The following is a 21643-nucleotide window of genomic DNA, read 5'->3' on the forward strand; positions in this document are numbered from 1 at the left end:
GTTATGGCCTCTGTCCTTCATGGCCTTTGAGACCTTTTCTAATATTTTGCAATTTTGCTTACTGCTACGGAGTTCACCTAGCACTGATTCATCTCCCCATATGGCGAGCAGATCCCGTACCTCCCGTTCTGTCCATGCTGGAGCTCTTTTGCGATCCTGGGACTCCATCACAGTTACCTGTGCTGATGAGCTTTGCGTGGTCACCTGTGTTCTCCACGCTGGGCAAACAGGAAATGAAATTCAAAATTTCGCGGGGCTTTTCCTGTCTACCTGGCCAGTGCATCTGAGTTGAGAGTGCTGTCCAGAGCGGTCACAATGAAGCACTGTGGGATAGCTCCCGGAGGCCAATAAGGTCGAATTCCGTCCACACTACCCCAATTCCGACCCGCTAAGGCCGATTTTAGCGCTAATCCCCTCGTCGGAGGTGGAGTAAAGAAACCAGTTTAAAGGTCCCTTAAAGTCGAAATAAAGGACTTAGCAGTGTCAACGTGTCCAGGCTTAATTCGATGTAACGCTGCTAAAGTCGACCTAAACTCGTAGTGTAGACCAGGCCTTAGAAACCAAGCAAGCATACAGCCCATATTCTTAACCTCGAGTAGAAAATGATATACATGTACAAATAGGATGAATAGATATAATAGACCATAACCTTTACCGAGATATGTTACATGGCACAGGCAGCACAAAACATATTCCAGTTATATCATACATACATTTATAAACACCCCCCCATAAAGCCTTATGGGGTACACTGTCACAGTCACTCATTGTGTTTTGTTTGTATTAGACTGTCTGAATTTGATTACAAGACTTTATTATCTTACGTAGAGAAACAATGAACAGGGGATATACCCAGGGATTTACTTTAATCGTTAGTGGATTTTGGCCTTACACAATGTCAGCTCTGTGCGGTTTCAGACGTTGTACACGCTCCTCACAGAGGGTGAACATTTAGCCAACACTCTGGAGAAAAATACCATCATACTGTGTGTATCAGTGCTGAACATGAGAGAGTGACACAGCTGTCAACATCCTCACTTTCCTGGAAGATGTCATAGACATCATCATAGGGGGGAGGGATAGCTCAGTGGTTTGAGCATTGGCCTGCTAAACCCAGGGTTGTGAGTTCAATCCTTGAGGGGGCCACTTAGGGATCTGGGGCAAAAAATCAGTACTTGGTCCTGCTAGTGAAGGCAGGGGGCTGGACTCGATGACCTTTCAAGGTCCCTTCCAGTTCTAGGAGATGGGATATCTCCATTTATTATATTATTATTACACAGCAGGGGACCATAAAGACTGTCTCAGTAACTCCATGCAGATCATCTCCATTTCTTTTTCACATTACTGCTGAGATTTCCAATGGGAGTTTTCAACTTAATTTTAATGGGGGCTGATTGCTTAAATCACCCACGCAGCTTTGAAAACCTCAGGCTAAGTTATTCTCTAGGAGTCTCTGCACGTTTTGCTGAAAGCCACATATTTACTGACTGCTTTGCACAAGGCATCCTTAACCTCTCTGTTTCTCAGGCTGTAGATGAGGGGATTTACCAGTGGAGTCAGGACCGTGTAGAAAAGAGAGACCACTTTGTTCAGGTCTCTCAGTGTTTCATGTTTCGGTAGCAGGTACACAATCATTATGGATCCATAGAAAATTGTCACCACAATGAGGTGAGAGGAGCAGGTGGAAAAGGCTTTTTGCCTCCCCCTGGTGGAAGGGATTCTCAGTATGGTGGCGATGATACACACGTAGGAGGTCAGGGTTAGTAGGAATGGAGGCAGGGTGAATATGGAGACTATTATGAAAGCCAGCAATATGACCTGGTGGGTGTCACTGCAGGAGAGTTCCATCACTGGATTGGAATCACAATAGAAATGGTCAATTTCATTTGGGCCACAGAATATTAACTGTGATAGGAATAAGACAAAGATGGCAACAACCAGACAACCATTTAACCATGACGCAGCAGCCAACTGGTGGCAAAACCTGATATTCATAAGAGTTGAATAGTGCAGGGGTTTACATATCGCTAAATACCGATCATAAGACATCACTGCTAGGAGATAGCATTCTGTACATGCCAGAAAACCAAAGAAATAGAGTTGCATGAAGCAGCCACTGACTGAGATGGTTCTGTCCCCAGTCAGGAGACTGGCCAGCAACCTGGGCAGGATGGTTGAGGTGTAGCAGGTCTCCAGGCAGGACAAGTTGCACAGGAAGAAGTACATGGGGGTGTGAAGGTGCTGGTCAGCCGCAATGAGCACCACCATGAGGGTGTTCCCAGCCACGGTTGCCATGTAGATCACTTGGAACATCAGGAAGAGAAGAATTTGCAGGTTAGGGAGATCCCCGAATCCCAGAATGATGAATTCTGTGATGGCCGTTTGGTTTCCCCAGTCTCTGTCTGTCATGGTTTCAGTCCAGGAACAATAAAACAAGCTGTGCAATTGAATTGGAAGAACATAGAGTTTAAGGTTAGTCAAGTTGCATTAATTAATTCCATAAGTATTCCATAAGTCAAGTTTCATTTTAGAGGCTGAAATTTTAAATCTAAATGTAGAGTTCAGAGCAAAGTGCCAGAAGTCTCAATTTGAGAACAGAACATTTGTATCCATGTAGACCAGCCTCTGCCATGATTAGAGCAATCACTACTGTGACAGCCCATATCTCTGGTAGCCAAGTACTGATATAACGGATCAGACTATTTCTTTATCTACCATTATATCCCTTTAGTGACATCTTAGAGCTTAACATTAATGCTTAAATGCTGTATTTCTTTTCTGTCAGTGACTAGAATCATGCTATGTCTTAGGAGTCAAAATCAAACAACTAAAATCTTGAACTGAGGTTTTTCAATGCTGTCTAGAGTTCTTAGGCACTGACCTTCTATTAGATTTATTTTCATTAATTCTAACAATATATCCTGGTATATTCAGCATTTCAGTGCCCTGTAGGAAAAAGAACAATTTTCACCCCCTCACAAGAGATCAGTTTATGCCATAAATTATGAAGTGGAGTAAATTCTCCCTTAGTTCCTGTGATGGTGATGTGGTGAGTGAATGACAATACCTTTTCTGTTTCCCGACATTAGCTATGTAGCAGTAATAAAATACAGCTCTTTCGAGGGTGGGTCTTAGGAAGGGGCAGAACCAGGCTGATATGCAACCCTAACTGGGGAGTGACCCTCCTCACTCCATAATAAATGTTGGGTGATAATAGAGGAGCAAGAAAGGCACTGGGGTGGGGGTGGGGAAAGATGCTGTCCCTGAACTCAGAGTCTAGAAATAATCTGGCATGTGTGATCCAGGCTAGTAGGACTCGATCATCTCTCAGCACCCCATTGAAAAGTCATGGAAGATGGGAGACATTCCAGAAGACTGGAAAAGGGCAAATATAGTGCCCATCTATAAAAATGGAAATAAGGACAACCTGGGGAATTACAGACCAGTCAGCTTAACTTCTGTACCTGGAAAAAGATAATAGAGCAAATAATTAAGCAATCAATTTGCAAACACCTAGAAGATAATGAGGTGATAAGTAACAGTCAGCATGGATTTGTCAAGAGCAAATCATGTCAAACCAACCTGAAAGCTTTCTCTGACAGGGTAACAAGCCTTGTGGAAAGCGGGGAAACTGTAGATATGGTATATCTTGACTTTAGTAAGGCTTTTGATACTGTCTCACATGACCTTCTCATAAACAAACTGGGGAAATACAACCTAGATGGAGCTATTATAAGGTGGGTGCATAACTGATTGGAAAACTTTTCCCAGAGAGTAGTTATCAGTGGTTCACAGCCATGTTGGAAGGGCATAATGAGTGGGGTCCCGCAGTGATCACTTCTGGGTCTGGTTCTGTTCAATACCTTCATCAATGATTTAGATAATGGCATAGAGAGTACGCTTATAAAGTTTACGGATGATACCAATCTGGGAGGGGTCCTTTGGAGGATGGGATTAAAATTCAAAATGATCTGGAAAAAACTGAAGAAATGGTCTGAAGTAAATCAGATGAAATTCAATAAGGACAAATGCAAAGTACTCCACTTAGGAAGAAACAATCAGTTGCACACATACAAAATGGGAAAAGACTGCTTAGGAAGGAGTACTGCGGAAAGGGATCTGGAGATCATAGTGGATCACAAGCTAAATATGAGTCAGTGTAACACTCCTGCAAAAAAAAGCAAACCTCATTCTGGGATGTATTAGCAGGAGTGTTGTAAGCAAGACACGAGAAGTAATTCTTCTGCTCTACTCCACGCTGATTAGGCCTCAACTGGAGTATTGTGTCCAGTTCTGGGTGCCACATTTCAGGAAAGATGTGGACAAACTGGAGAAAGTTTAGAGAAGAGCAACAAAAATAATTAAAGGTCTAGAAAATATGACCTATGAAGGAAGATTGAAAAAAAAATGGGTTTGTTTAGTCTGGAGAAGAGAAGACTGAGAGGGGACATAACAGTTTTCAAGTATTTAAAAGGTTGCTACAAGGAGGACGGAGAAAAATTGTTCTCCTTAACCTCTGAGGATAGGACAAGAAGCAATGATCTTAAATTTCAGCAAGGGCGGTTTAGGTTCGACATTAGGAAAAACTTCCCAACAGTCAGAGTGGTTAAGCACTGGAATAAATTGTCTTGGGAGGTTGTGGAATCTCCTTCATTGGAGATTTTTAAGAGCAGATTGGACAAACACCTCTCAGGGATTGTCTAGATTAGTGGTTCTTAACCTTTACTGCAGCCCGCACCCCTAAGGTTCTCAAAATATATTCTCGCACCCCTTATCAAAAATCGTTGAAGTAGGTCAATTCTTTAAACCTAGATATATCGTAACTATAGAATGAAAGAGAATTATATATTTATTTTAATTTCGCAGTAAAATTAAGAATACATGAAAAATTACACACTTTGTTTTAAGTTTACCAGTTCAGTGACTCTTCTGCTTTGCTTTTGTTCAATGATGTTCGAGAAACAAGGAACTTTTTTTGAAATAGCCACACACATGTCATCACTCACATTTAGGCCATTTCTGGCCTTTGTTTTGATGTGTAAGAGTGATGAAAATCCTATCTCACACAAGTATGTAGTCACAAATGGCACAAGGATCTCCAGTGCTGTCTTCGCCAGTTGTGGAAACAGTGCTAGTTGAGCACAAAAGAAATTCTCAAGCTTCATTGTCTCAATAATTTCACTACAATTAGCTTAAAAACATGAAAATAAATGTTTATTTGTATATTACAGTAATTGTTAATAAAAGTATAATGTTAATAAATACATAGGTTTGATTAAACAAAGCAGTTGTACTTATGTGCCTGTGCTTAATTTGTATTTTTGATGATTTACCTTCTAAAAAAATCTGGCATGGATCGCACCCCCAGAAAGGGCATCTCACACCCCCAGGGGATGCATGCACCCCAGGTTAAGAACCACTGGTCTAGATAATACTTAGTCCTGCCTTGAGTGCAGGGGACTGGACTAGATGACCTCTCGAGGTCCCTTCCAGTTCTATGATTGTGGTTCACACTAAGCTGGACCCTCAGCTGGTGTAAATCAAGGTAGCTTCATTTGTGTCAGTGGGGCAGATCCACAACTGAGGACCTGTCACAAGACATGGATCTCAAGCTCCATCTCTGTGAAATTGTGCTATGAATGCTGACCAGCACTGCAGTGGGAAGGTGAGGCTAAAACTGTTAATATTCACCTGAAGAAGAGCTCTGTGTAGCTCAAAGGTGTCTCTTGTTCACCACCAGAAGTTGGTCCAATAAAAGATATTACCTCACCCACCTTGTCCCTCTAATATTCACAAATCAAAGTCATGCCCCTGTTTAGAAGGTGGTATAGAAATGCATTCAGGAAGACAATGCTCACCTGTAACTATAAGACAACCCAAGCTTGAAGTGATGAGGTCTTGTTTCTCAGGGTTCGGCAGCCAGGACTCAGGATTCTCAGCTGAGGTTCTTGACGCTCCTCTTTCTGCAGAAACTGGGAGAAGGTAGAATGGGGAACTTCTGTTTTCCCTGCCCCTTACTCCAAGAACAAGGGGAACATACAACAAAATTAAAAGGTTAATTAAAAGCGGCTGCCCCACTCCTGCCCTGAAGGGGTTAAAAGCAGTCCTGGAGAGGGATGCGGCTGGATAAAAGGGATTAAGAACAGCTGGGGAAGCTGAGTGAGTAGCTGACCACAGCTGTGGCCAGCTCAATCAGGGCCCAGCTGGCCCTTATAAGAGGGCTGTGGGCCAGAAGCAAAACACCCACTCTCTCTAGCTTCTTGAGAGAGAAGGACCTGGCTGCCTGGGAGCTGACAAGGGGACCTGAGGTAGATCAGTGCTGGGGAACTCCAACCAGGTAAAACCCCAGGCTGCAGGCCTTGCTAAAAGGACCAAATATGTACTGGGGCTGCAGTGGGGCAGCCCAGAGATAGGCAAAGGCAGCATGTCCTAACCCCCTTGCCGATGATGAGTGGTTTACAGACTGCAGTCTGCCCCAGGAAGTGGGTGCTAGACGATGACTGGCAGTAGCCATTGAGGCAAGGTGGGGATAGAGGGTGAGGGTTCCCTTGGGAGGGGAGACCCAGAGTGTGGGGGCACTGCCAGGGGGCAGCACCCAAAGATAAAGGGGCACCGGGGTCCGAGAGGGACATGGGGGCTAGCGGCAGGTGAGACACCAGCCTGCAGAGGGTGCTCTGGGCTGGAAGAGCTAATTCCCGAGACAACCAGCAGGAGCCACCGCGCTGGTAAGTCATTTCCCTTCCCCCCCCCCCCCCCCCCCAGTGGGCAACTTAAAATCTATAAAATGAAATATTTGTTCATCCAAAGTGTAATTAAACTGTGGCACTCATTGTGATGCTGGCAGACCAAGTGCTAGCTCATGCCAAGGTCCCCCCTTTTTCAGCAGGACACTAACAGATACAAAGGTAGAATCAGTCTGGCTCACTTGTGGGTTAATATTAATAAAATGGGTACTAGAATTATAAGAAAGTGTTTAATGTTTGGACTCTGTTGAATGCTTGTCAGTTGCTGCCTGCATTAATCTCCCCTGTAATGTCTGTTGCATATTGCAATATAATATTTGAGCAGTTGTAGTGAGCTTCTGTGAGTATGAATCGCCACACAGGAGAAGGACGTTAAATGATTGTGAAGAGTTGCTCTTCCACAGACATGAAGCCTCTCCTGAAAAAGGAAACCCATCTGTACCAGATCAGGTGACCAGATAGCAAGTGTGAAAAATCAGGACAGGAGATGGTGGGGTGGGTAATAGACACCCGTATAGGACAAAGCCCCAAATATCAGTGGTTTACAGACTGCAGTCTGCCCCAGGAAGTGGGGGCTAGATGATGACTGGCAGTAGCCATTGAGGCAAGGTGGGGATAGGGGGTGGGGGTTCCCTTGGGAAGGGAGACCCAGAGTGTGGGGGCACTGCCAGGGGGCAGGCGACCAGCTTGGCTTAACAGTGAAATCCTTGCTGACCTTAAACGCAAAAAAGAAGCTTACAACAAGTGGAAGATTGGACAAATGACCAGGGAGGAGTATACAAATATCGCTCAGGCATGCAAGAGTGAAATCAGGAAGGCCAAATTGCACTTGGAGTTGCAGTTAGCAAGAGATGTTAAGAGTAACAAGAAGGGTTTCTTCAGGTATATTAGCAACAAGAAGAAAGTCAAGGAAAGTGTGGGCCCCTTACTGAATGAGGGAGGCAACCTAGTGACAGAGGATGTGGAAAAAGCTAATATACTCAATGCTTTTTTTGCCTCTGTCTTCACAAACAAGGTCAGCCCCCAGACTGCTGGACTGGGCAGCACAGTATGGGGAGGAGGCGACCAGCCCTCCGTGGAGAAAGAAGTGGTTCGGGACTATTTAGAAAAACTGGATGAGAACAAATCCATGGGGCCAGATGCGCTGCATCCGAGGGTGCTAAAGGAGTTGGCGGATGTGATTGCGGAGCCATTGGCCATCATCTTTGAAAACTCATGGTGATTGGGGGAGGTCCCGGATGACTGGAAAAAGGCTAATGTAGTGCCCATCTTTAAAAAAGGGAAGAAGGAGGATCCGGGGAACTACAGGCCAGTCAGCCTCACCTCAGTCCCTGGAAAAATCATGGAGCAGGTCCTCGAGGAATCAGTTATGAAACACTTAGAGAAGAGGAAAGTGATCAGGAACAGTCAGCATGGATTCACCAAGGAGAAGTCGTGCCTGACTAACCTAATTGCCTTCTATGATGAGATAACTGGCTCTGTGGATGAGGGGAAAGCAGTGGATGTGTTATTCCTTGACTTTAGCAAAGCTTTCGATACTGTCTCCCACAGTATTCTTGCTGCCAAGTTAAAGAAGTATGGGCTGAATGAATGGACTGTAAGGTGGATAGAAAGCTGGCTAGATTGTCGGGCTCAATGGGTAGTGATCAAAGGCTCCATGTCTAGTTGGCAGCCGGTTTCAAGCGTTGTGTCCCAAGGGTCGGTCCTGGGGCCAGTTTTGTTTAATAACTTTATTAATGATCTGGAAAATGGTGTGGACTGCACTCTCAGCAAGTTTGCAGATGACACTAAACTGGGAGGCGTGGTAGATACGCTGGAGGGTAGGGAACAGATACAGAGCGACCTAGACAAATTAGAGGATTGGGCAAAAAAACCATGATGAGGTTCAACAAGGACAAGTGCAGAGTCCTGCACTTAGGACGGAAGAATCCTATGCAGTGCTACACACTAGGGACCGAATGGCTAGGTAGCAGTTCTGCAGAAAAGGACCTAGGGGTCACAGTGGACAAGAAGCTGGATATGAATCAACAGTGTGCTCTTGTTGCCAAGAAGGCTAACGGCATTGTGGGCTGTATAAGTAGGGGCATTGCCAGCAGATCGAGGGACGTAATCGTTCCCCTTTATTCGACATTGGTGAGGCCTCATCTGGAGTACTGTGTCCAGTTTTGGGCCCCACACTACAAGAAGGATGTGGAAATATTGGATAGAGTCCAGCAGAGGGCAACAAAAATGATTAGGGGTCTGGAGCACATGACTTATGAGGAGAGGCTGAGGGAACTGGGATTGTTTAGTCTCCAGAAGAGAAGAATGAGGGGGGATTTGATAGCTGCTTTCAACTACCTGAAGGGGGGTTCCAAAGAGGATGGAGCTCGGCTGCTCTCAGTGGTGGAAGATGACAGAACAAGGAGCAATGGTCTCAAGTTGCAGTGGGGGAGGTCTAGGTTGGATATTAGGAAACACTATTTCACTAGGAGGGTGGTGAAGCACTGGAATGCGTTACATAGGGAGGTGGTGGAATCTCCTTCCTTGGAGGTTTTTAAGGCCTGGCTTGACAAAGCCCTGGCTGGGATGATTTAGTTGGGAATTGGTTCTGCTTTGAGCAGGGGGTTGGACTAGATGACCTCCTGAGGTCCCTTCCAACCCTGATATTCTATGATTCTATGATATCGGGACTGTCCCTATAAAGTTGGAACATCTGGTCACCCTAATACCGGGTGTGCTATGGGTGGATATTCCAACCGGAATCTCCCTACAGCTGGATTGAGAAACAATCAACAAAAGGACTAGAGACTCTTATTGTTTTGCTCTCCTCCCTATGAAGATGAGTCATGCGAGTGGATTGAGTTTGCAGCTCAGAGCAGATGGCAGGAGGGGGATAAAAACCGCAAACAAAAGGAACTAGGGATCTCTATGCTGCTTGGATGCTTGGGGCAGGGTGTTTCTAGGCATTAGCAAGAGATCCCCAGCTGCTTAGCCTGGGTTAGTCCTAAAGGTCAAATATAGCTTACTGCTGAGAGACGCCTGTATTACCTTTTGAAACCTGAGACTGTGACTCATTCATGGGTCTGTTTTCTTGCTTTAACCTAGTAAAGAACTCTCATTGCCTTTTCCTATTTAATAAATCTTCCTATATAGCAGTTCGCTATAGGACTGGCTGCAAGCGTCGTCTTTGGTGTGAGACCTAAAGTGCAGTTGACCTGGGGGAAGTCAGGAGTAACCTGAATATTGCTGTGATTCTTGGCATAAGGGGTCGTGTACCACAGATATGCTCAGCTGGGTGGCAGGACAGACCGGCACAGCCAAGGGGACTTTCTGGGGGGGACTCTGTCAAGGCTGTTAAAGTGCCTGAGGAGTTTGCACTCAGTGCAGTTGGTTGGTGAAATCTAAGTTTAGACCTGACAACCAATGAGGGGTTTGTGCCCTGGTTTGTAACTGTCAGTCCTGAGTTTGGCACTCACACTCTTGCTTCCCCATTGGGAGCATCACACTCACTGCCACAGGAAGTCATTGATATGAAGGACTTAACTAGATTCCAGAAGAGATTGGATGTTCCTGATAGCCATATAAATATCCAGAGTCATAATTAATGGCAACAATAGAGATTGGCTTAACCCCCAAAACATGAGGTTTAATACCCATTCCAAACCGAGCTATTATAGACCAACACGACACATGTGAGGGGAGATTACCCCAGTACTGCTATTGCAATGTTCCTATATTTGCCTCTGAAACATCTAGTCCTTCTCACTCTCAGAGAATGATACTGAACAGGATGGCCCTTGGGTCTGGTCTAATCTGGCAATTCCTATATTACTACATTCTCCTAAAGTGATAGAGAAACCCAAAATTCCAGTTAGTTCAATTATCTAATCTTTTGATATTTCAGCCTCTGACAGGCTGTTTCCTGAAAAAAGTTGACCTGGCGCAGATAACTTGTAATACTTTTTGGTGAAGATCGATACAAAGAAATCATTTGAGAGGAGGTTGTCAAACTGTCTATAGGATTGGGACATTAATTCTAATAGGAGATTAGGACACCCAATTCCTAGGTGGTTTAAAAGTCTCAACCATAGCACCTAAGCAATGTCTATATCTTGTTTATTGCCTGGGTTCAGCTGACTCATGGATTCTCTTGCATCTTGCCTGATTCAGATATAGTGAAACAGTTTTTGTTATTTACTTTTAACTAAAACCATTTGTTTTTCAAATTCCCTCTCATCCTCCTAATTTCGTTCTTACACTTTACCCACCTAATATGCCATTTTAATGTTCCTTTTTCTCAGCTTCACTTAGTTTTGATTTCCATTATTCTGTTCCAGGCTTAGTTATCCTGAGCCACATCCTTAGCTGAGAACCTTTCACAAGACATATATCTTAATTTCCCCATTGTTAATGGTGCTATTAACACTGACTGGCACTGCTTTGGGAAGGTGAGGCAATATCTTTTATTGGACCAACTTCTGTGGGTGAGAGAGACAAGCTTTTGAGAGCTAGAAAACTTGTCTCTCTCTCCAACCAAACTTGGTCCAGTAAAATATATCAACTCACCCATCTTGTGTCTCTAATATCCTGGGACTAACACGGGTACAACAACACTGCCAACAATATTCACAAAGCACATTCATGCCCCTGTTTGGAAGGTGGTATAGAAATGCAGTCAGGAAGATGGTGCTCACCTGTAACCACAGGACAGCTCAAGCTTCGAGTGGTGACCTCTTATTTCCAGGGTTTGGCCAGGACTCAGTTTCTGCCACTGAGGTTTTTGGGTCTCCTCATTCAGTAGAAACTGGATCTGCTCAGCAAAGACATCTGCATTTACCTGAATGGACGAGCAGCAGCTGCGATATGTCTTAGAGCATATTCTTCCGCCTCTGTTTACAAAGTGCAGAGTCCTCATATTTGTATCCTTCTCCATGGAAGGCTGCATCTCCCTTGATTCCACTGCTGAAGAGGTTGAGCCTGGGGAGTTAACTCTGTTTTCTGTGCAGACAGTACAAACAACTGTCCTGATGCAACCAACCTCCCTCACCCAGAGGAATTGGCTTTCTGCTACCAGCTGTATGTGATCATTGCTCTGCATGGCTGAAATGTAATGTAGCGCCCCTGGAGTGCATGGCCATGTAGAGACTGAGACTACTCAGCAATCTTTGCTCATGTCAACTGTCCCATTGCCTTCAGTTGAACAATTGCATAAGAAACAATGGCTAAGATGACTCAGGCAGGCCAGATTGGGTGATGAAGCCCCACAGTTTAATAGACACACAGGAAACTGAATGTAAAGTAAATTTAATCCATAGTTTGCAAATGAAAGATTGGGATGAAAGAATCTCTCTCCCACTCACACCCCCCAATGGAAATATTTCTCCCAAGGAACTTTGATGTTATCAGTAATTACTAATGTTGGTTTATTTAACAGTATTCTCACCCTTCTGTTGAGCGGTAGCAGAATTCAGGGTCTTGCAGATTGGTTTCCCATTGGAAAACCAGTGATGTGTATTCTGGGTAAGTTCTTAGTGTAACGTGTTTGTTTTTACACTATATACACCAGTCCTGGAGCAGAGGTGACCACAGAGAACATGCTGGAAACCTCCTTTTAGGGATCTCAGCCCATACGTCAGGAGCAGGACTAGCATGCAAGGACCTTTCCCCCACACAATACTTTCAGCCCAGGACCCTAAGGGTGAAAGCTGGGTCATCACCAGTGAATGGGAGCTGGGCAAGACAGGGTACTTCTCTGTATGACGTCTCTGACAAGTGTAGCTGTGATTCTCTCTTATGCTGTTGCATCATGAACTAACTTCACATATTTTCCATGCAACAGCCCTCTGGGCTGTATCCTAATAGCTATTGCAATAGCTTCTCTATAGTTCCAGTGTCATTCCTGGGATGTGCCCTGTGGGATGCCTGACCATTGTGTGTGTTCGATTCTCATTTCTGAGAGATTCCTGCCTCTCCCAAAGGAGCAGAAAATAAATCATTTAAAATGGGAAAGGAAATGTCCAGGATTCTCCATCTACTGGGGTGATGCACAGTGCCCACTTTTGGGGCAAAACCTGTTTTAAAGTAAACATCTTAGGTTTTCTGATCTTTGCTTTGGCCAATATTCATCCCAAGCATCATGGAGTTCTTAAATCTGTACCTGCAAAAGTGCAAGAGATATTGTAGAGATGACAGTTTGGAAAGGGTTTTCCAGAAATGTATCCTTTTTATATTCAGTTCTTTTGAGCCCCTCCCTGGTTACAGAATGGAATCTGGACATTTGGAGGCTGCCTAAGTAGTCTCCCCTATCCCTGGTCTTACTGACTCAAGAGATAGGGAGCAGGAAAGTGTATTCGAACTCACGTCCTAGATGGAAATATCTGGGGTGCGAAAAGCAGCACTAAGCAGCACTGCACACTGGTTGTTCTAAGGTAACTAACCTGTGGGCATGTCATGGTTATTACTAATCTGAAAAACATCACCATTTGGAATGTCAGGGATTGGATATTTACATGGATAATGTTCAGAGTTATCCTAATTAATGACAACCAACATTCTGGAAAAGATTCTAAACCTCATGCTTCAGGGCTTGAGCCAATCTCTAAGTATTAGAGATCCAGTTGAGAGCTATATGGGGGGCAGATTATCCCACCTCTGCCTCCTGTGGCGTTCTTACACCTTCCTCTTACACCGGGATAGGGCCACTGTCAGGATATTGGACTAGATGGACCATGTGTCTGATCCAGTCTGGTAATTCCTATGTTCCTATGGAAATAGAATAGGTGAAACTGGGGTCATCCTGCTCAAAGCACAGACCAGTATCTGAGTTCTGGACTTGCAGACACTAGCAGAAGAGGGCACATTTGACAAGGTCTAGCTCCATCCACTAGATAGCAGTTCCCCATCCACCCACCCCTCACACACAGTTGCTTAAGTTATTTTGATATTGTCTATAGATCCATTCTGTTTCTTCATTACACAGTTCTCCACACACCTGCCTTCCAGAAGCTGGTATACAAGCTCAAAGTTATTTTTGGTTAAAACAAAAAAAATCTCATATGAACCCAAATAAAGTATAGTTTGTTTCAGCCTTTGGGCGACAAACCACTTTATTTATTTATGATTAGCTTGATTGCAAAATTGATTGGGAAAACAATATTCTCAACCCCTTCTAGGCTTTGTTCATTTTTATGGTGATGATTTTTGAACTGTGTAAGAAGGGTCCCACTTTAACCTATCTCCCAGCTGACTAATTTTCTGTCTCCAAAGCTTTTTTTGTGAAATTGCCCAATGTGACTTATTGATTCCTTATAAAATGAAGGAAAAATCCCATGGGGGAAAATACTTCACATAACAAATAACTAGTTTAAATTTTTCATAGATACCTGTCCAAGGTGGTGGCCTGTTATAATGTACTGTCCCTATAATAAATAATAATTAATAATAAGCTTTTATCTGCTGCCATCTAGTGGGCATTTCAGAAACTAGCTGCCCATTTTTCCTGCTTAGAATATGCTGCCCTCTAGTGGACATCTTGCAGCATCACTGACCTTTCCACATTACTTTGTCCTGTTCTGTAATCGATTGGTCAATATTCCTGACCCTTCCTCATTTCTTCCAATCTGCTGCTCTTAGTGTCAATTACACATCATGACAGTCTATTGTTCTGTTCTTACCTTCTCCTCTCTTCTAGAGTTAGCTTCAGTGGATGCTGTTAGCTGCCTCTTTCCATCCTTGATGCTCTTGTGTCCCTGTTGGTCATCATTCAGTATAACAGTTCATTTCTTGTCCCTTAACATCTGCTACCATTTCACATTCCTTGTTCCATGGTGGTACACTTTTCCTGACTTTAGGTAATGTTGGTATCCTAGGAATGGCTTGGCTGTCTGCCTCTGATTCCTTATTAACATGACTACAGAGTTCCTCAATATCTTCATTTATACATTGCTCACTCATATATTCCTCACTTTGGTTTCTAAAGATTTTTCCAGTTCATTACATAATATAGAGGTCCATTGCTCCACAAAGTTCTTTTTTCACCATTTACACTGATGCCTTCTAGTCTGTATTATACAGCTTTACCTCTTTACACTGCCCCCTGCTGGTCACTTGGCAGTGTGACTGCCCCTTTCTTGCCCTTCCATTTCTGCTGCTGTCCATTGGCCACTGAACAGCATCACCACACCTTTCCCATTCCTTATGTCCTCTGCCCTCTAGATGCCTAAGAACACAACCTCTCATTTCTTACCTTTGGCCATGTATGGTCTATTCCATATTAGAGCTGCTAGGAAATGTTCTCAATTTTAATGGAATCAATGAGCCCACAGAGTCAAAGCTGTTCACATGACCTTGTCACTGTACAACATTAATAGTTAAATTTGGTTTGGGGTTTGGAATACAGAAACCTCAGCCTGCTTAGACTCATGACAAGCACACTAGAAAATTCATGCAAAAATTTGGAATTGTATTGATTAGTGTACAACACATGAAGCATTTTGAATCAGGAATTTTGTTTTGTATAACCACTCATCTCAATTAAAACTTATTTAAGTGACTCTTTCAGAGACCGGCTATTGGTTTGAATCCCTTCTTTTGTCAGAGTCCTTGGTGGGGAAGACATAGTTAGTTGTGTTCTTGGATTTTTACTCAGCTGTGAGTTTTGTGGTCACTTTCCCTGCTTGTCAGAAAACAGACAAAATGGGGGAGAAGAGAGAGAACAGCAAAGATGGGGGGGGGGGAGGGATGTGGCTTTTTATTGAAGTTCTCAGGATTTGAGGCAGCTGGTCCATGGACAGATGTTCTGGGTTGGCAGGTTGGCCACAACTCTTGTTGCTCCATGTGTGGGTTTAATTCCCCAGTCTGGGACATGATCTTATTGGTCTGAGCAGTGTCTTCTCTTTCATTGGTTGTTCTGAGGCTGGGCACGGCTGGATGGTCCGTCTCATTGCACTAATGCTTTGGGATGCAGTAGGACTCAGAATCAGGTCAAAAGAGATGGACAGGGCACAGGGTCATGCAGTGAACTGCGTGTGGGGGGAGGAAGATGAGCAAGTGATGAAGGGAGCATACAATGTGATTGTGGGGAATGAAATGAGTGAAAGGATGATGGAGAAAAAAGACAGGCTGCAAATAATGTGTTGGTACATGCAAGAGGGAGTGAAAGACTCTGCATGGGAAATTTCAGCTGAATTAGTTAAAATTTGCAAAAGTTATAAGCAGCTGAAAATCTCATCTGGGAAGTTTCAGGCAACCTGAACTGTAGATGTTGCGATGTGCTATATACACTGAATGTTGTTAAAAGCATCTACCCTTCTAATTGTAACACCCAGCTTTCCATTGCTTATGATTAAGGTTATGATTTTTGTCACAGCTATTTTTAGAAAAACTCACAGGCAGGACGTAGGCAATAAACAATAAATCACAGAAGCCCGGGGCTGAAATTGCGGAGGTCATGTAATAATCCCGGAATCAGTGACTTCCAGGACCAACTTGTAGCGTTGCTTATGGTTTTGCCACACATTAACCATCTCAGCTGAAATTTTATATGCCTGCTCTCAGGTCTGATAATGTGAAGATCATGAAGGCTGTGCTACAGATTCCTTTTGACAGTGGAAAGGATGGTGACGGACCGTCTACTATTGGTGTGTACGTTAAAGAGAAACTAACCGTGTCAAATGATTGGGTAAAGAAGGAATTTTGGTGGTTTTTTTTATCATTTGAAGTGTGGGAATGTTTGCTAATAAAAGATCTAAAAATTGTTGCTTTAAAGATTTTTTTCTAGGGGGTCTCACTTTTTTCCAGACCCCCTCGCCCCAGCAGAGAAGAAATGACCCAGAAAGCTGATGTTACCAGCTGTGCTTAAATCTATGCCATTTTCAACCCAGTAGATTCCTTTCTGTTAACCAGGCATTTGACATTTTGACCGTAGGAGTAGATTTAATTTCTCTCTCCTACTACCGGGACATCCTGCCCAAATAAATCCATCCCCCTCACTACCTTTAGCCCTTCCCCAGCCCCTCATGAATCCACAACCCCTGCTGCACCAGCTCCCTGACCCCTTCCCCACTCTGCTCCCAGCCCTTCTGGCTCCCCCGTGCCCCGCAGCACCAGTTTGTTGAACCACAATGGTGACCTCTGGCACCCTTGTATCAACAGATCAGCACATCAGTCACATGCTTCATGCAGTTGGAAGTCGTTCTGCCATAATGATGCCGAGGTCACCACTGGGGTGTTGGGTTGGAGGGCGAGTGTGATGAAGCTGGGGTATGTATTGCACTTCAGTGTGAGTTGAAGATGGAAGCAAAAGCCTCCCAGTGTGGTGATGTGTTTTACCCACAGCATTGCAGGGAATGTGTATGTAGCAAGGGACATCGGGGGGCTTTTCCTTGACCTTCCGATTTCCACACTTATAGGGTATGGGATGGCAGGGGTGTGTCCTGATGCAACCTATACAAGATTTGTTTGTTCTATTCCATTCTAGTTTAGTCGTCTGTTTATATGACACCCATCACCGTGGTATTAGGAGTAGGCTTGGCAGAATTAAATTTTGATATTTTTAAAATAATTTTAGTGGAGAATATCAGTGTTTTTAAGCATTTTTTTTATTTTTATTGATTTAAATGTTCACTCTTCCCCAAAACTATAGGGTGTGTGTCAGACTAGGGGTGTCAAACAATTATTTAGTGACAGACACTGAGATTTGTGAAGTTAAAGCTTTATAATCCTTAAAATACAAATTGTCAATATCACATGTCAAAATACACAAAGTAAAATCCATAAATCAAACTCTAATATGTCCTCAAGAAGCATTTTTCTTACTTTGTACATCTATAAATTTTGATTGGTGTTGATGGAAATATTTTTTCGGTGGTTTGTGTGTACAGTGAAATCGATGTTTACCAATGCTTACTGAAAAAATCCAAATCCTTCCAAGACTATAAATGAGCAGCTTCTAGCAATGCATTGAACAATGTTACTAGTAAAGATGTGGTTCTGTCTCTCCATCTCCTTAGGGAGAACATTTCATGTGGAAAAATTTTTAAATATTTGTGTATCTAGTTCATTTTAACCTGAAAAACCCCCAGTTAGGTAAAATTTTTGAACTCTGGAAAGTAATACATTTCCTAAGAGCTTTCCTCATGGCCTCCTTCACCTCTTTGTTTGAGTTTGCGCTTGAGTGGAAGTGGGGAGGGAGGTATGGGGGCATCTTGCATGCTCCGCTGCTCGGGTCGATGGCCGATTGCCATGTCTCTGCGTGGGGTTCTGCTGCAGTCTTCGCTGCCAGCCGTGCTTCTCTGCTAGCCATCCTGCTAGCCACACCTCTCCATGAGCCATCCTGCTAGCTGCACCTCTCCGCCAGCCATCCTGTAACTAGGGTTCAGGTCTCCACCTTTTTTCTTTCAAATGGTGATTATTCCCTGAAACAGATAAGATGAGTGACCGCTCTGTCGTTAGGGTTCAGGTCACAGCCCCATTTTCCTACAGGAAAATTAGGACCGCAGTGGTTGTGATGGACCTCCCTGCCTCTAGGGTTTAAGTCTTTTCCCTTTTGCGGCTTTGGGTTTTTAGGCTACTCTGTTTGGGTCCTCCCTTTAATTTGGGACCAGGACTCATCCCTCTTTCCCTGTTGGAGGGGAACAGAATTGGTCCCACTTAAGACGGCAGGTTAAATATCCTGTCATGAAAAATTCTTTTTCTGTTCTGGGAAGTCTTCCTTCGATGGGATGTATGTGTTTGTCAGAGAATGTGATGTGTGGGCATGAAAGGTGATTTTTAAGTTTCCTTTTTAAATCGCTGCAGCATTTTTTCATTACTCCTCCCAGAATCGGAAAAAGAATTATGTCTACACAGATATATTTATCTTTCCCCTCCAAATCTGAAGGGTTATGCAAGGGTTGAGATCTTGTCCCTTTTTTCCTAGGGAATGGATAGGCCTCTTTTAACACCTTAAGCAGCAAGACCAGCCTCTGTGCTGTTGAGGAGGATGAAAGTCTTGGGGAAGGAGAACACCAAATTGGAGCAGAGGGAAAGGATCCCATAATTGGGACCCTCCTTTCAGATGACATCACAGAATCCTCTCACACTGAGAACACCCCTCCGGGGGAGAGGATCCCAATTCGAAGGAAGAGACAGGTAATAGTAATGTGGTATTTGATTATTAGAAATACAGATAGTTGGGTTTGTGATGACCAGGAGAAACGCATGGTGAGTAGCCTGCTGGGTGCAAAGGTTGCGGATCTCTCGAGAGATCTAGATAGGCATATGTGCAGTGCAGGGAAGGAGCTGGCAGTCATGGTACACGTAGGTACCAATGACACAGGAAAAGGTAGGAGAGGTGTCCTGGAGGCCAAATTTAGGTTGCTAAGAAAGAAGTTAAAGTCCTAGACCTCTATGGTAGCATTATCTGAAGTGCTCCCAGTTCCACACACAGGCCCAGGTAGACAGGCAGAACCGTAGGGTCTCAAAGTGTGGATGAGGTAATGGTGTAGGAAGGAGGGTATTATTAGGAACTGGGGAACCTTTTGGGAAAGGAGGAGCCTATACAGGAAGCATGGGCTCCACCTAAACCAAAAGAGACCAAGATTGCTGGCATATAAAATTAAAAAGGTCGTAGAGGAGCTTGTGAACTAAGGGCTGGGGAGAAATTGACAGGTGCGGAGGAACACACAGCTACATATCATATCCCCAGCAGCTGGACATGGCAGGAAGATGGAGTAGTGTTCAAGCACAACAGGAAAGATGGCTAAACATTTTCTGATGGAAGTTTTCTGCTGGAAAATGCTGATTAGATAGAATTAAACAATCTGTATATTGTTAAAAACACAATGTGTAGGCCAGCTCTAGTTGAGAAGAGATGCACATTGTGATGGAGAGTGGATAATCCACCTCACAGAGCTACACCAGGATAAATCATAGAATCATAGAATATTAGGGTTGGAAGAGACCTCAGAAAGTCATGTAGTCCAATCCCCTGCTCAAAGCAGGACCAACACCAACTAAATCATCACAGCCAAGGCTTTGTCAAGCCGGGCCTTCAAAATCTCTAAGGATGGAGATTCCACCACCTCCCTAGTGCTTCACCACCCTTCTAGTGAAATAGTTTTTCATAATATCCAACCTAGACTTCCTCCACTGCAACTTGAGACCGTTGATTCTTGTTCTGTCATCTTCCACCACTGAGAACAGCCTAGCTCCATCCTCATTGGAACCCCCCTTCAGGTAGTTGAAGGCTGCTATCAAATCCCCCCTCACTCTTCTCTTCTACAGACTAAATAAGCCCAGTTCCATCAACCTCTCGTCACAAGTCATGTGCTCTATCCCCCTAATAATTTTTGTTGCCCTGCACTGGACTCTCTCCAATTTGTCCACATCCCTTCTGTAGTGAGGGGACCAAAACTGGACACAATACTCCAGGTGTGGCCTCACCAGTGCCGAATTGAGGGGAATAATCACTTTCCTCAATCTGCTGGCAATGCTCCTATTAATGCAGCCCAATATGCCATTGGCCTTCTTGGCAACGAGGGCACACTGATGACTCAGATCCAGCTTCTCGTCTACTGTAATCCCCAGGTCATTTTCTTCAGAACTGCTGCTTAGCCAGTCGGTCCCCAGCCTGTAGCCATGCATGGGATTCTTCCTTCCTAAGTGCAGGATTCTGCACTTGTCCTTGTTGAACCTCATCCATTTTCTTTTGGCCCAATACTCCAATTTGTCTAGGTCACACTGGACCCTATTCCTACCCTCCAGCATATCTACCTTTCCCCCCAGCTTAGTGTCATCTGCAAACTGGCTGAGAGTGCAATTAATCCCATCATCCAGATCATTAATAAGGATGTTGAACAAAACCGGCCCCAGAACTGACCCCTGGGGTACTCCACTTGATACCGGCTGCAAAGTAGACATCAAGCCGTTGATCCCCATCTGTTGAGTCTGACAATCGAGCCAGCTTTCTATCCACTGTGACAAAGTTCCTTCTCTATCTTGGTGGGTCCAGTGCTTATTGGTGGATTTTCTTGCCTCAGAGATTCACCATGTGGGTTGGGGGAATAGCCCAGAGACCTTCTCCTCTGGAATAACCCACAGTCCAGGTCAATTGGGAGGTTTGGAGGGAACCCGGTCCCACCCTCTGCTCTAGGTTCCAGCCCAGGGCCCTGTGGACTGCAGCTGTCTAAAGTGCCTCCTGGAACAGCTGCACAACAGCTACAATTCCCTGGGCTACTTCCCCATGGCCTCCTCCAAACACCTTCCTTATTCTCAACACAAGATCTTCCTTCTGGTGTCTGATAACGCTTGTGCTCCTCAGTCCTCCAGCAGCACTCACTCTCCACTCCTTGCACCTCTTGCTCCCAGCTCCTCACACTCACACCACAAACTGAAGTGAGCTGCTTTTAAAACCCAGGTGCCCTGATTACCCTGCCTTAATTGATTCTAGCAGCTTCTTCTTAACTGGCTCCAGGTGTCCTAAGTAGCCTGCCTGCCTTAACTGGTTCTAGCAGGTTCCTGATTACTCTAGTGCAGCCCCTGCTCTGGTCACTCAGGAACAGAAAACTGTTCAGCCAGTAGCTGGGGTGTTTGCCGTTTGACCAGACTCCTGTACCCCACTGGCCTAGAGGAAGGTAGGTAGGGGGCTGGTCCTCCTGCTACTAGGCCCTGGGTTCTCTCTACAACTGCTGTCTGTTGCTGCTGCTCCAGCTACTCCCCTGGCTGAGCTAACCCCCCCAATCTCTGCTATTTGCTTGCTGGCTGGCTGCTAGACTCCCCCTCCACCCTTGGTTGCTGCTACTCCGGCTACAGCCCCTGGAGGGGGGGCTGCTGGCCCACTCCCCAGAGGAGGGGAGGGAGGGACCCAGCCATTGCTCCTGCTGCTGTGAACACTACCACCATTGACACTTGAGAGGGGTCCTTCCTGCTGGCCACCAGAC

The 21643-nt window shown here is 44.6% G+C and overlaps 1 pseudogene; it reads right to left on the minus strand.

Moving 5' to 3' along the window:
• Window positions 1-1443: 1443 nt before the first annotated feature.
• Window positions 1444-2462, minus strand: LOC135887307 (olfactory receptor 6N1-like; annotated as a pseudogene).
• Window positions 2463-21643: the final 19181 nt, after the last annotated feature.

This window comes from Emys orbicularis, chromosome 13 (assembly GCF_028017835.1).
Source record: "Emys orbicularis isolate rEmyOrb1 chromosome 13, rEmyOrb1.hap1, whole genome shotgun sequence".
Classification (NCBI taxonomy): domain Eukaryota; kingdom Metazoa; phylum Chordata; order Testudines; family Emydidae; genus Emys; species Emys orbicularis.